Genomic DNA, 17829 nt, shown 5'->3' on the forward strand with positions numbered 1-17829 from the left:
CCGAGTACTTCCAGCTCGTTCCATTCTGATGCATGTTGCAATGCGTCGGTTGGGGAGGAGAAAGAAGCATTCTTCGTAAGGGTGTGGAAACCTCTCCCTAGCAGACGCATTTTAAAAACCTTGAGAAAAAACCCGAAAGGGAAAACCTAAAAAAGACAATGTATGCTAAATGTAGGCCTGAGCCGTTACAAATGGTATCAGAGTCAGACACTAGGGGATGTGTCAGTAAGGAGGCTAAGCCCCGAAAGGGTTGGACTTGAGGCGGTGTGCCAGAAAGGACGTTGGGCCTGAAAAGGGGTGGATTGTGAGATCCCTCATCGGTTGGGGATGGGGAGGAGAACGAAATAAGAAAAGACAATGGGCCCTGAAAGGGAGCTGGTTGTGAAATCCTCCATTGGTAGGGGAGGAGAACGAAGTATTCTTCATAAGGGTGTGGAAACCTCTCTCTAGCAAACACGTTTTAACAATCTTAAAGGAAACAATATCTACTAGCAGTAGGCTTGAGCCGTTACAAATAGTATTAGAGCCAGACACGGGGGATCTGCCAGCAAGGAGGCTAAGCCTTGAAGAGGTTGGACACGAGGCGGTTGCCAGCAAGGACGTTGGGCCCCGAAGAGGGGTGGATTGTGAGATCCCACATCGGTTAGGGATGAGAACAAAACAAGCAAGGACATTGGGCCCCTGAAGGGTGTGGATTGTGAGATCCCACATCGGCTAAGGAGGAGAACGAAACATTTTTATAAGGGTGTGGAAACCTCTCCCTAGCAAACGTGTTTCAAAAACCTCAAGGGAAATCTAAAAAAAAAAAAAAGTCCAAAAAAGATAATATCTGCTGGCGGTGGACTTAAGCTGTTACAAGTACGTACTAAAGGGAGTGAAACGTTCAGTTACTTCACCAAGAAAACTACATGAAGCATAAGTTTGGTAGCAGCTGGTGCAACCAATATATGGAGGGGACCAAGAAAAGAAACTTTAGCCTTCATAACCTACTGAGTTGTCTGTGGGCAGCTCACCCAACAAATAGACATCATAGAGAGACAAACTTTTGGGAGTAGACAAATAAAGATGAAGCTGTAAAGAAGCCATTTTGGACCACCATCCTTTTAGCACTTTCCATCTCAACAATAATATGTGCTAAAGAAAAAGAGAAAGCTCATACTCCATGATCTTGAAAGGATACATTACCATGTAACCACGTGACGTGGAAATGTTGTAGGTCCACCGCTTATTTATCCGTTCCGATCAAACAACAATGGCTAAGAAGGCGAAAAATTTCTCTTACTATTGTTACATACTCGAGCACGGCAGCTAAATCAAGTATACTAGTTATGTTTATGAATGATAATGATACAATGTTATGACCTGAGTAAATGAGTGATCTTGAGGATAAGATGATTAAGAAAGATTTAAAAGTTACTACTTATACCAACAAAGTGCACTTTTATTTTCGGTGGCTTTATCAGAACTCAAAAGTTAAGCGTGTTTTACTTAGAACAATTCTATGTTGAGTAACTTCTTTAAAATTTTTCAAGAATACATGGGAGTGAGGAGAAAACATACTGAAAAGACTATCATAGAGCGAATGTAAACTAATCATTTAAGTTAATATGAATTGTTAAAACTAAACAGTTTTCGGAAATAGGATAGTGGAAAAAAGATGAGACATAGTAGTTCGATGTTTCATCCTATACATAGAGCGATGCCTATAGGATCAAAAGAATTGCATAGATAAATTAATCAGACATATTAAGAACAATTACTTAAGCTCGGTTATTTGATACAAAGGTTGAATATGATTCTCACATAAGTAATATGCAATTATCTATGCAAATACCTTATGTTAACTTCTCTATTCAAGTTTAAAACTCGAGTCGAATCATATATTTTTTATGTTAATTATTATTTTTGTATACTCAGGAAGGTCTTACGAAATCAATTCATGGGTTACCGTTCAACTTAGGTTTTATTATGTTAACTCATGGGTTATCGTTCAATTAAAGGGGGGCTAGATTGCACAATGTCTTTTAGGTTAACTTCTCTACACAGGGAAAATGTTACGAGATCAACTAAGTGATTTGTGTTAGAATTTATGTCCTAAAGTCTCGCGATTAATATTTGTTATTAATTATCTAGTTATTCATTGGAAGTGAAATCCAAAATTATTAGTGTAATCTTCATCACTGGATTCATTTTATGCCTATGTCTTAAAATAATGAACTAGATTTAACAGAATGATGAAAATTTTACTAACAAAACTCGATTATATACGACCTTTGTGGGATTGACATTTAGATTACTCAAAGTTATGACTCGGTGACAATGTACACTTGCACTAATGAACTAACCTCTCTTCATTATCCCCCCTCAACCCGCTTAAATCTTCTCTTTGCCACTCGACCTTCGCCCTTTCATAGTCACCTATTATTGTCACGTCTAGTCTCTTTATCATTTGCCAGAACAGCTGATCGATTTGATTCTTACGTTTTATCTAATTTACATTAATCCATGTATTTATAATTTTAGTGGGTGAAAAATTCATCATATTTAGGGTTTTTGAAAGTTCATAATATTCAAAAATTAAGATCAAATTTTAGAATTCATGAATATTTTTGGGATATAGACTATTAGACTATTGGGTCAATTTTGATTTAGGCCTTTTTCTTTAGCTACTTACAACAATTAGGCTTCTTGAAATGAGAAGGGAAATGGCCCAATTCAATTGTAACCTTAGGCATGGAAGGCTCGTTATGGAAGAGTTCCACAATGACCCAACAACTCAAATGTAGAAAAATAAATCTTGAATATTTCAATTCAAAAATTAAAGTTTTTTTTTTTTTTTTTAATACATAAAAGATGGTTTGCAAAAAGAAATAGAGAGTGGATCTCGGTTACATTTCACCATACGACCTTTTTATAATCGATAGATCAGTCAACTTAAACATAGTTCAATTGATATAGATATATGTTAAGATCTGTGTCTTAAAACTTATAGTTGATGTAGTTGATATACGAGGATCATATCCAAGTAATAAAAGAATTTATAGTATATGGATAAGATTTGATGTTTTATTTTTGGAACACTATCATTGTTACAAAATAATTTGATCCAAGTCCTATACAATTAGTTTGTATAAGATTAGACCAAGAAATACTTAATCTCTTCGTGTAAATTTGTAAATTGAGAAAACTAATATTTCACAAGATAACTATATGCAACTGGATATTAATCTTGAGGGAATTATGGATTTTTCATTATGAGACATTATCTTTTGATTTGCATGGTTGAGAAGGAATTTTGTAGCTGGTTCAATTTGCCTACCATTTTAGGAATTTGATCAAATAGACCGTTGAAAATGTAATCTTACAAGATGACATTCTCTTTTTCCCACATAGTAATAGTAGATGAGTAGTTTTCTTAAATATTGATTTTCGAGACTTGAACGAAGGGTCTCACTCTCTCACTGGTTCGGGAGGAACTTTGTAACGACTCATGCCCAGATTTGAAATCTGAATTTTGAACTTGATTACCTCGACATTCCTTCGTATACCTTGCAACATGGTCATGTTATTTACTTTTCGCTTTTAAGAGTAAAGACTATCCTCATAGACCAACCCAAATCGTGTCAGTATCTTAAGGAAAATTCACCTTAAGTCACCCAACATAGAATTGTTCCAAGTAAAATACACTTATCTATGAAGTTCATATGATTGAAAAAAAGAATGTGCATCTTATTGGTGTAGGAAGTGCTGTTCAATCTTTTTAAGCCTTTCTTAATTATCCTTTGTCCTTAATATCACTCTCATTTGGATGGATTTGGCACTTGATTGCCCCAGTATTCCATTGCATACCCTACGACATAGTCATGTTACTTCCTTTTGCTTCTAAGAGTGAAGGCTATCCCCAAAGATCAATACAAATCCTTTCACTACGGAGGTATCCAACCTACTGATCAGTTGAAATTCTCACATTCTTCCCAAAGGTTCCTAAACGCCAATACACTTGGGAAGTATGCAACCTATTATTTCTACAAAGATAGAGTTTTTGCTTCCATATTTCATTTTCATTTTTAACAACAAATCGATCACAATACTTCTGTCCCAAGGACGAAGAGTTCATTCCCTTCAACATATACCTTGGTCAAACGGTTAAAAGTTTAAATCTCTCAAATTCCACCCGTTATTAACCTAAAACAAAACTCGTAACTTTGCGACAAAATCTTAATTCACAAATATAAAGTAAACTTTTTCGAGATCCGCCCGAACATTAGAATCATAATAAAATAGTAGAAATTTGAATCTAGGACGACAATTAAAGGGTGTTATTAAGGCATTAATCAATTAAAGTTAGATTCATACAACTTCTAAACTTAGATTATAGATGTGATAATATTCAATTAATTGTAAAGAAAATTAGACATCTAAGAGCCAACTTGAGCCTACTTGGCATATGACGTGGACTAACTTTAATTATTTTAATGGAACAGAATGAGTCAAAGTCTTGGTCCATTCAGCCCTATTTCTCATGGTCTCTATTTCCTAGTTTAATTAATTAGTTTAAGATAATTAATTAATTAAATTAATATATAGCTAATTCAAAATTTTGGGTTTTAAATAAAATTCTGTTAGTTGGCAATTTAAAATTGTTGGAATAATTTTTGTATTTTATTTATGGAAAATATTAAGATTCTTAGGAGAAATGTTCATCCATTCATCTCCTTTTCTCATGCAGCTAATTAAATAATAAATTAATTTTAAAAATTGTTAAAAATAGAAAAATAAATAATATTAAAATTAAAAAAATAAAAGTAAACTTGGTGGGTTTGACAAGTTTCAATGAATACAAAATTTAAAGTCTTAAAAAACAAACCTTTTTTTTGGGACATAAATGGAAACGGCCATGAATGGTTAGTGCATACCCATTATCACAAACAAAACATGAACTCACTTTCTTCCCTTTTTAAAAATAAAAAATAATAGCTATGTTTTTTTTTTCTTTTTTCTTTTTTTTTTGACGAAATAGCGATGAGCTCGTTAAAGTCTAATGAATTCGTTTGATTACACTGTTGATCCAATCGAACCCATTTCGTCGTTAATGTAATAATATCAATGATAGATATATCAATTATAGTCATATATATGACACTCGAGTACATGAGAGATACATGAATGAACCGAATCTACATCTGGATGAGAGCGATTCTGACTATAGATGGCTATGAAAAGCTTAAAAGAATCGAGATGTACAACCTATACCAATAAGATGCACATTCTTTTTCGGTAGCTCAATCATAGGAGCTCCATATTTGAGCATACTTTTGGATGACCTCTTGAGATTTTTCTAAGATGCATTTGAGTAAGGACAAATAATGTTGAAAAGACTTGTGTTGGTTTGTGGGGATAGTGCTCATTCTTATAAAGGAGTAGTAAGTAACGTGACCATATCACAAGAAATGCAGGAAAATGTCGGAGCCATGAAGTGTCGAATCTAGATTTCAAATCGTGAATATATAACTTGAAATATATTAGTAGTGTAACACCAATATAGCATAGTTGCAAATATCATATTTGGGTATGGATGTATTTAATCAATACTAATCTAAAATTCTCTTGTGTATCATAATTAAATATATGTCTTTTTAAATTAAAAATAAATTCTAAATCGGTTCGATTCAACCAATTTAATTTTAATGGAACCTATGAATCAATCCAACTTATAACGTTTTTATTCATTTGAATTTAATCTAACTTAAATAAGTTCGTAACTCAAATCAAACCCTACTGATTGGATTGAGTTGATTGAGTTTTTGTGTTATCAAATTTTTTAAACATCTCCATCAAAAGATAGAATTAAATTACAGTTTGGATTGAGTTGATCGAATTTTTCGGATCATTGAATTTTTTTAATACTCTTATCAAAACATAGATTCAAGTACAACGAACTATTATTTTTATTTCTCCTAACATTATCTTTCCTAAGAAAATAAGATTAAAAAAATGTGGGTAAAGAATCTAAAGCAACAATAATCAATTTCCAACTACCAAAAAAGTAGCTTGTTTATGGAAGCTTGGGTTTTTATTTTGATATATACAATAAAAGGGAACAACAAGAATATTCTTTATACCCAATGTGGAAACATATTGCCACCTTACTCGTAAGAGTCATGTTACTATTCATCTTTAATTTGGCTGCATTCTCAATATCTTTATCCAATCTTTTATGTATCCTTGGAGATTTCTATATCTAAAGGAGTATCATGGTTGCCTAGGTAGGTGGGCAAGCATATTCCATTTTAGAATTGTATGGATAGAGAATACACTACATTCGAAAAGAAGATATGAAATTTCTTCGATGGATGATGAGTCTTACGAAATAAAATCTCGAGAAATTGTATAGGTAGAAAATACACGTACGTCGAAAAAGAAGATGATCATCGGATTGAAGAGTGGCAATCTGACTTATCATTGGATCATCGTTGTATATTATTTATATAAAAGTGTTGAATCATTGTCAAATTTAGAAAAATAGTTTTTGCACAAGTTTGAATTTGAAATTGATGTTATAGACAAAAATCGAACTTTCATGAACGATAAATTGGTGATACCAGCTTAAGCTAATTAGATAAGTGACCTTATTGTTGCAATTAGATAATTTAATGATGTATGACGATGCATGCCCTGTGGCCCATGCATGCACCATATTATTTTATGCTATGCTTATGTGTTCTATAATGACATATGACATTATGCTTTGTATGCATGTCATATCTATTACGTCGCGTTGCGTATGAAATGAAATGAAATGCTATGTTTGTCATGTTATGTCTTGCCATGTAAAACTATGTAATGGATATGTGATGATTGTCATATATACATGATGCATATATGTAATATGTCATGAATGAAAGGAGAAAGGGAATGATATTGATGTTAATGTTATGCGATGAATGTAAATCATGGGGACCTCATGCATGTATGTATGTCATGTGCATCGAGTTACTTCTCCGTCATGTTATGTTAGTATAGACGTGTATCTTTGATATATATGTTCGTCATGATATCATACAGGCCTTTGCGCATGCATGGGTCATGTGTGGGAAAGTATCGCAAATCCAACCCTGCTCGAAATTGGAAAGAGTCCAAAGCCATGTTACAGTTTTAAAAGATAGGTTCCATCATTATATGTGTGTGATTGCATTATAACCCTAACAAATGCAGTGGCTTACTAATAACTTTTTATAATATTTAAGCCACATGCTATCCTTATATTTTTCAGTTAAAGGTAAAGCGTCCCTGCACGAATGACGGTGAATGTTGGAATGGTCATGGGAATCAAAATAAGCTAGTAATATGCATTGAGCTTCATTCCGTAGTGTTAATAGATGGTTTAGTCCATTTTTTGTGTTCAGAGACTATGTTATTTCTACCTAGTCATATGCTAGATACTCAATCTCTTCAAGTTCAATTTGGATCGAGTATACTTATGGAATATATGATCTAGTTTTGAATGGTTTTAGGTCGGTGAAGTTAATGTTACATTTTATTGTGTATACTTATTTTGTTCAATAATCAACCTATTCAAAATATTTTTTTTACTTAAAAGACAATGGTGTATTAAGGACATGGAAAGAAGGGTTGTTGGTTGAAATCGAAAAGTTTGATGGATCTAATTTTAATTTCAAGAATATGTAGATTGAAGATTATTTGTACGAGAAAGATTTCACGAACTCTTATCTAGGGTGAAGCTAGATACCATGCTAGATACCATGACGAAAGAGTAGTGGAAGCTCATGGATCGACAAGGTCTAGGATTGATTCAGTTGATGCTCTCTAATGTGGCATTCAACATTATAAAGGAGAAGACAACGTCGAATATGTTGAAGGCATTGTAGAACATGCACAAAATTTGTTGGCTATGAACAAGGTGTATTTGATGTGTAGATTATTCAATATACAAATATCTATTTGAAGGTGGATCTATTATGAATCATATTAATGAATTCAATGTGATTGTAATGGGTGAAAAATAATTGTGAAGATAAAATTATGGCATTGATTTCGATGCCATTTTTACTCGAGTTTTGAGATACTATTATCACTGCAATCCGTAGTTCTTGAGGATTAAGAAATTGAAGTTTGATGAGATCTCAGATGTAGTTCTCAATAAAATTATTCATAAACGAGAAATTGGTGATTTATCTAGTAGTACTCCTAATCTTGACTGAATGGAAGAAGTAACTCGAAAGGCCCAAACATACATGGTCAATCAAAATAAAATGAGGAAAACCTCCAAATAGACCGAACATAATAGGTTTGAATTATCGAGAAAAAATACACTTTTAGAAAAATTGTACAAGACAGAAGAAGAAGCATAATCACAAATCTGAAGATGACCATGATTTTGTACATTCGGTAGAAGATATTGAGGATCTCTAATCCTTATTGTGGACAACCTAATTGAATCTTGGATTTTAGATTTATGTGCATTTTTTCGTTTGTATCTAAACAAGGAATTGTTTCAAAATTTTAAATCATAAAATTTAGTGAAGGTGTATCTTTTCGACAATAAATCCTTAAAAATTAAAAGAAAATAAGATGTCTGCATACATACTCCAGTAGTAAATAAGTGGACATTGAAGGATGTCAGATATATTTTTGGTCTCAAGAATGATATGATTTATATTGGTCAATTGGACAGCATAGATTATGCAACAGAGATTGGAAGGAGTTCGTGGAAGATTTGTGAAGGGTGCTATGGTGGTAACACGAGACACAAAATCTAGAACCTTATACATCATTTCATGGTGTATGAACATAGTTGTTTTTGCTAAGAGTGCTTTCAGTTGAAGTCTATGACACAATAGACTTGGACAGATGAGCATCAAAAGAATGAAGATACTAGCTATGAAAGAAGTTTTAGAAGGTCTGAAACTTGTTGATATGGGTCTTTGTGAGAGTTGTATTAGGAGCAAATAGAAATGAGTTAACTTCACAAAAATTGTAAGGGAACCGAAGAAAGTACGGTTGGAAATGATCTATACAGATGTTTGGAAACTATCTCTAATTTCATCATTTGGTGGATCAAAGTTTTACATCACCTTCATTGATGATTTCAACAGAAAGATATGAGTTTATTTTCAGAAATACATATTAGATGTGATTGCCACCTTCATGAAGTGAATAACTAAAGTTGAAAATCAGACCATTTTAAAGATCAAATGTTTGAGGTCTAACAATGGAGGAGAGTACGAAAGTTAGAATTTAAAGCATTTTATTTTACAGTTGAGGGAATTAAGTTAACGAAGATGTACTTAGTAAGACAAGACAAAATGGTGTTTGTTGAAAGGATGAACAGAACATTGAATGATCGAATAAGAAGTATCAGGATTCTCTTTGTATAGCTAAATACATTATGAGTTGATGTTATAAATAAAGTAACCTATTTTATCAATAGAGGGCCATCAATACCCTTAAAATTTAAGTTTTCATAAGAGGTATGGACAGGAAAAGAACTGAAGTACTCTCAATTGAGAACTTTTTGCACTGCGTATATTCATGTTGATTAAGACGAGAGAGACATGCTTGATGCTATAGCTGTAAAGTGCTACTTTATAGGCTATGATTCTTAAATGTATGGGTACAAGATTTTGAATAACAAGAATAGAAAAATTCTGAAACATTGTGACGTGAGATTTAATGAAAGTTCCAGTAAAAAAATCAAAGAAGAAAATTCTGAGACATTCGGAGTTGATGTTGAGTTGCAAAAAATTCACCTATTGATGTTGTAGTAGAAACTCAAGAAATACTAAATACTAATGTTAGGAACCAGATGTGGAGATGAGTAGGTGTTTGAGAAATTCATCTAGACTCATCAGAGTACGAGATGGATATTCCCTTCATTACACTATTTGTTGCTGACTATTGAAGAGATTATAGTCCTTTGATGAGGCTCTACAGTTACAAGGTACAACCAAATGGGAGCAAGCCATGGATGATGGGATGAGTTCGATGTCTAGGCTTAAAAATTGTGTTGCTATTTCATTTACTAAGACTGAGTACGTGACAATAGCTCAAGTTGGAAAAGAGATATATGTATGACAGACTAGAAGGAGAGGGAAAAGATTTTTTATACAGATAGTCAGAATGTCATACAGTTTGTGGAGAACTTTGATTTATCATTCAAAGATAACACATGTCAAAAGACGGTACCATTTCACTCTTGAAGAAGATGATATGTGTTTGGAGAAGATAGAGAGTGCAAAGAATCCAAAAGACATGTTAATGTATTGACGTAGGAAAATTGAAGTTGTGCAAAGCCTTAGTTGATCTTGTGTAAGGAAGATAGGGTGATGAGAATCATTTGAGAATGAAATAGAATTGTTAGATTAGGAAACCTATGGCTTATTTATAACTTATTCAATAGTTATACATAATAAGACTATATAGGGCAGTGTTGTATGGTTGATGATGACGACATCACAATTTGAGATTATGACACATGCATAGGGAAGTTGTACTTATTTTCTTAGACTTAATTAAAATAAGGTGTTTTTAATTGTAAAGCTTATTTATTTTGTACGGCTGATGACGACATCATATTTTGAGATTATGACACATGCATAGAGTAATTGTACTTATTTTCTTAGATTTAAGTTAGAATAAGGTGTTTTTAATTGTATTTAGAATAAGTTATAAGACTATTAGAATAAGTTGGGGATTTAAACCAATAACCCTATGAGAATTCTAAGAAGTTTTCAATACCTTAGAAGAATAAAAATTTATGAGACTTTTTTACTATATTAAGTGTATTAGGAGAATTTTATGCTTACGCACCCCTGATTTATGATCCAAATTACCTCTAAATGACATCAAATTTTGTAAAACATCTCATATTATGTTTGAAGGAATTAGGTAAAGTTTCAAGGTCATTGAAATATTCTAAGAACTTAAACTAAGATTTGTGGTGGTAAATGACCAAAATACCCCTATAAAAATTATGAGATGTTTCAAGATTCTAAAGAACTTCAAGTGTAAGGATTCAAAAAAAAAAAAAAAAAAAAATTAGTCGCCGGAAAACGCGGGTTTCCTGGAGAACCAGTGCCTCCAACAAACCCACCGACTATACCTGAAGTCCTACACTTCAGTAAACCCTCAGATCTCACCCATAAGAAAAGGAAACACGAAATGCCTAGAGAAAAGGATGGAAGACCAACAGTTTTGTCTCTTTGGACATAAATGACGGTGAAATAGAGACCTTCGATCTAGCAAACGAAAGACGAGCAAACATGCTGAGGATTAACACGACCATTGTTCTAAGAAGATAGGAGCGAGCTCCCCGAGTTTAGTATGGTTTCAGAATGTGTAATAACATAAGGATGAGTTTAAGAAAAGGATATAGTCACGATTAGTTATGAATAGAAAAATGATAGACGGATAAAATGATACGATTATTTATGAATAGAAAACGATATGGTCAAGTCCGATTGGTGAAACGATATGGTTAGGGTTATGGATAGAAAAGGCCAGGGTTATGATAGATTCATATAATAATAGGATTTAGGATACGTTAGGAAACGATATGACTACGAGTGCTTATGAAATGATATGATTATGATACGACATGTGAATGACAGAGATATATATATATATATATATATATATATATATATATATATATATATATATATATATATATGTTGTGATATGATAAGATATATGTTATGGTACGAGATTTATGTCAAATTGACATGTTTATAATATGATATATTGTGATACGATAGGTTATGATATGATATGTATACGATGAAAATTGTTATGTCTGGAAGCAGGTAACGTTATGATATGACATATTTATATAATCTGAATGATATGATATGATTGACATGCAAAACAACAAACTAGCATGAAATACAACCTCGGAGTATGCATGAAAGATATGATTAATGATGTGATAAACGATATGATATGTACGAAATGAAAATGATATGATATGTACGAAATGCTAGCAGGGTTGTAGGGACCTCATGCATTTGGGGATACCTTTATTCCTTCGCGATAGTACCGACACGTACACTACTAGATAGGAAAATAATCATTATGTTTAACATAATGTTGTCGTGACGAACGATACTTCTAACAGGTGTCCGGCATCGAGAGCTACCAGAGAATGCTCGTCCGACAAGAAAAGGGGCCCAAGAGGTGTGCGAACCGACTAGTGGATCCATACTCGCATGTGTGGGCCGCGTGTAGAAAATTAATTACACATCCAAGCTGCCCGTTAGGATAGCCGCTATAGGAAAACAAACTGTTATGATAGATCCCATTCATGAAATTGCATGTGTTGGCATTCAAGCCATATGCTACTTCTATTTCAAGTTAAGGTAAGACAATCATGTACGGCTGACTACAGCATCACAACTCGAGACCATGGCACATACATAGGGTAGTCACATTTATTTTTCTTAGACATAGGATTGAATGGGATGTTTTTAATTTAATCGTTCATTTATGTTATTTAGTTCTTTGTGGTGTCGTTTTAAAAATGTTTTCGAACACATAAATCCATGGCTATGTTTTAAGATGAAAATTTATGTTTTATGAAAGTTTAAATGAAGTATTTTCACATTTAATGCTCGTGATATGGGTACAGTAGCCGCCTTAGATTAAGTACAAAATTTCAAGTCATTACACTAAATGTTAAGAAACTTTATATGAGACTCATTTATGATCTTAAGGGTAATTATGCAATATCTCACGATGGGGTTAGAACATGTTTGAGACATGAACCGAAAGGAAAAAGATGAAACTATCCTTTGAAAGACTCTTATTGAAGGGGTATGGGTAAAGTGGTCAATGGTTTGGACACTTTAGCAAGGGTTGGAGCATGCGACTTGAAGTTGAATTAAATATCTAAGGTATTCCAATATTAGTATCAACCCGAGATGTTGATTTCAATAAAGAGTCCAAGCCATGAACATGCTTACAATTCTTAAGATTATGGATAGAACAATTTAGTAGAGTTGAGGTAGACCAACCCACAGACACATGAGTTATTAAACTAGGACTTCACATGGCTTAAACATTTTTCCAAAGAACACATCAACTCTCATCATTAAGAGGAAAGAGTTAGCCCAGCCGGCAATGTATAGAACACGATGAGCTGATCAAGATAGTGATGAAAAAACATGCATTCATATAGAAACAAAGGTTACATCAAGTGTTCGAACCAAGAAGGGCAAGGTATAAAGGTTTTTGTCTGAGTCTAACATAGTTGTGTGAGTTAAAGCGATATCATGGGCTCACTAATACCCTGTAGTTTATGTAATTTCCATGAATCAAATATTCAAGAAAGATTCTAGACTTGTTTGATGTTGGTACTTGTATTAATCATGGGTGGCTAATCGAAGACAAAAAGGTGAGAACAAAATGAGCCCTTACGTCAGTTTTGTATATCTTATGTCAAATCTTATGAGTTGAGTCTTAGTGAATGTCAAAGAAGATGGTATTGCAAACCAATTTAGAGGAACGCTCCGTAGTTGGTCTAGCCTTGTTCAGAGCATAAATTTGTAAGTTCCATCACTTGGATGATGTAGGAGGTTTTATTCAAATATTTTGAGTTTAGCTCAATCAATTCTCACGAGCACAACTCATATTCACAAGGAGACTGCGAGAAGAGCTTTCTGGAGTTTAAAGAATTGGCTGACCTTGACCTTAGTATAAAGATGTACGGGATGATATATGCATATTAGTAAAGTCTAATGATGTTACGGAGGGATGACTAGTTGGAGTACAAAGGTAACATGAGATTGTTTTGCCTCATTCTTAATTTAGATTTGTACTAAATTATTAGTGAGTGCTAGCCCACTTGGCAAGCCTAAGGGGTACGTGAGCCCGCATGGTAGACCGATGTGTGGGTACGTGGGTCGTGTATACGGAAGTACTATACATCCAACTATGTTCAAACTAGAGAGCAACCTAAGACCGTCCCATGATATTTTTAAAAGACCTGATTCCATTATATCGCGCATGTTTACATTTTCCTCCCCCAACAATATAGTTACTTATTGAGTATTTCTTAAAACACTCAAGTCACGTGTTACTCTTATTCTTCAAGTAGAGGCAAGACAATACTCCAGCAGCGTAATATTCTTATTTTTCAAGTAGAGATAAGACAATACTCAAGCCACGTGCTACTCTTATTTTCAGGTAAAAGCAAGACACCCATGTACGGATTACAATATCGTAATGTAGGGCATGAAACTAGAGTTAGGCTAGTCATATTTATATTTGTTTAGTAGATCATAGGTATTATAAATGTTAAGTTCATGACACATTTTCTAAAATATTTTAAATGGATGTTTTTCACACGCATTAGCCACGTCATACATGTAGTGACGATCCTGTTTTTAGTAGTCCAACATGCACGAAAACATTTGTCATTAACATGATACATCATAAGAAATATTTCAAGTCTAACACCAAACACAATACTCATCATATATCATCCGTGACGTATTATTTTCAGAAAACATATAATCATCAATACTATAGAAAATCGAACCTAGCCCTACAAGGTTTCAATAGTAAAGCCACTTACCTCAATTAATTTCAAATAATAAGCTTAATCCATTTGACTTACCCTCACTTTATTCTAATCCTCAAAACAAAACCGAAAATCTTGAGAACTAAATGAAAAGGTCGAGACCCATTACCTACTATAAAGTCAACGAAAGAGATTGAAACTGAAACCAATTACAACTCCGAAGTTGCGTTTCAATTATATTCTTAAATTGAGTATCACTAGAGAATTTTTTTAATTAAAATAAATCGAAAATATGATGATGGCTAATGTGTAAAAATTGGAGTGCATATATATCATCATTCACAACGTCATTCACATAACTTGACGTAATAGCTGATGTTTGTAAAAATTGATTATATGATTAATTTAAATATATAGTTTGAAATGAAATAAATGGTAACATCACTTCAATATACTTGTTTTGATTTTTTTTATGGTTTTAGGAAAGCAATTGTAGATGTATGAATATAATATAGGATCGACTACTAAACATTAAAGTTTAAATATTTGAATAATTTGATAGATACATAGATATATATATATATATATATTATTAAAAGAGTTGACCAAATTAAGGCATGATTTGCCAGGGGAACAATAGAAACAATTTCAACAACCAAACCCTTCAAACCCTAACAAACATTTGCAATTATTGTTTAAAAGTTAGATGTCGAACGCTTCATGCTCGAATTTGGAATTCGAATTCATGCTCAAAACATGTTGAAGTGTTTTTAAGAGTAAAGACTATGCTCACAGGCCAACACGAGTCTCTTTCAGCATGTTTTGTCTTCATTCACGAACTTTTCATGAAGATTACCAGGAAGTCATCAAACGTAGGATTACTTCAAATCAAGCATGTTTAGCTATGAAATTCTTTTAAGCATTTCTTAACCATTATATTTGCAAGATCACTCTCGTTCAGATGTTTGAATTCTATCTTACATTTAATTGAAAAACAATAGTGTCTTACCTTTACTTGAAAAAACAAGAGTAACACATGACTTGAGTATATTAAAAAATACTCAGTAAGTAACTCCATGGTTGGGGTCGAAAAATGAAAACGGATACGATATGGAGGGACCTATCCTTTTCTAAAACATCATGACATGACCTTAGATTGTTTACCAATTAGAGCAAGGTTGGATTGTTAGGATTGCACAACAACACTCCCTCGATCTAGATGAACACAAAAAATAAGAGAAAAAAAATGCAATGAGAAATATTGGTTTTAGGTTTATATGAATGACCTTTAAGTATATACAGCAAGAGACAATATGGAGAGTGCAAAAGTTACATCTTCAAAGCACTTATCTAAGGAAAATATATATGGTTCAGTTTGCTATATAATCATCTATTGTATATAAACATCTACCATATATATATATAGTTGTTTACATGACCATTAACTTTATAAGTCATTTATCATATATAGTTTTACTATGTATAACCATTGAGTAAACTATAAATGAGCAGCAATCTCCATAACCTAATAGGATGTGCAGTACTTCCCTACACACGGTTCATGCAAGCTCACATAGATCCACCAAGCGAGCTCGTATTTATACGGAGGTCTGGCTTGTCAGGCTAGCACATGTTCATGCTACTAGACACCACGGAAGGAAAGAACCTGTAGAACATCATGGTGAACATAAACATCGTAAGGTACGTGTTTATACTAATCATAACGAAAAAGTAGCCTGATGCATACGACACAATTAAATGCATGAGATCCCATAGCTTAAAATCATGGGATAAGTTTAACAACATAACAAGCCTATGAATCATTCATACATAATTCATGTCAAATCTTTCATACTTAACATAGCTTACATATAGCTTACATAGCGTGGTGTATGAAGGTTTATGCATCATAGGTTATCAATATCATAAACATGATTCTACAACATGACATAACCACATTACAACATAACATAACATAGCATAGTATAACATGACACAGCATAGCATCACAATCGTAAATCAAGCCAATAGTAGAGTCAATTGTCTAGTTGGCCTAAATCAACGTCACTAAATTTTTTGAGTTGATCGAAGCATCCCATGATCATCAATAGAAATTAAAACGCTATATAATAATCCAAATGTGAATATAATATTAACAAAGAGAGATAGAAAGGATAGAGAGAAGAGGATAAGGATTGATATCATTATTCCAAGCTTGAAAGGAAAATTTTCCTTAATACTTAGCAAAAAAAGGAAACTTCACCATATTCTTCGGAGGGGAAACATCGTTTATGACACAGATGCACATTAGAAGGAACATTGATTCACTTTGTCCACAATAATGCATTACCCTTTATCCACTCACCCTTTTAAAATTCAATTCCTCTCCCTACAAATAATTCGATCATATTCACATATTATTTATCGCTAACAATTGTGTTTGTCTGTTCAATCCGACCGAAAATTTCAGATTGTGAGATAGATTGTAAGATCTTACATCGGTTGAAGAGGGGAACAAACCATCCTATATAAAGGTGTGAACTTTTTCCCAGTAGACACGTCTTAAATTTTTTGATAGAAGTTCGAAAGAAAAAGACCAAAGAGGACGATATCTAATAGCAGTAGGCTTGAGCTATTACATATATTTTTTTTTTCCCATTAGCCAAATAAGTTCAGGGATAGAGATTACATTTCCAATCTCCACTCCGACCTCGCCCCACTCTATCCTTATCCACTTTTATATATATTAATATAATTAGTTTTGTGGTACGTGTATCAAAACTAAAATTATATTTTTTTTATTTAGTTAATAAATAAATTGATAAATTTAATAAAAATAAGTTATTTCGAACCTTTTATTATATCTTTTTCTAATTAAATATTTTTAGATTTATGAAGATATTTTCCATATTAACGAAATTATATTAGAAAATAAAAATTATAAATACAAAATTTCTTTAAATATTTTCAAATATATATATATATATATATATATATATATATAATGGAAGAAAATTTTATACAAAAATTTTCATTTAGATTTAAAATTTAACAAAAATAGAGGATATGAAATTTTAATTTTTTTCAATATTTTCAAAATTAATGAATTTATTAGATAATAATTTAAATTTGTTAGATAAATATTGGTATTAAATTATATGAATGTGACATAAAAAAATTGTGATAAAATAATGAAATTTTACAGATTTATTATACATTAAACAAAAAAAAAAAAAAATTAAATATTATAAATAATTCCAAATGGAAGACAAGTGTAGAGTTTGTCCTAC

The sequence above is a fragment of the Cucurbita maxima genome, unplaced genomic scaffold (assembly GCF_002738345.1).
Source record: "Cucurbita maxima cultivar Rimu unplaced genomic scaffold, Cmax_1.0 Cma_Scf00003, whole genome shotgun sequence".
Lineage (NCBI taxonomy): Eukaryota > Viridiplantae > Streptophyta > Magnoliopsida > Cucurbitales > Cucurbitaceae > Cucurbita > Cucurbita maxima.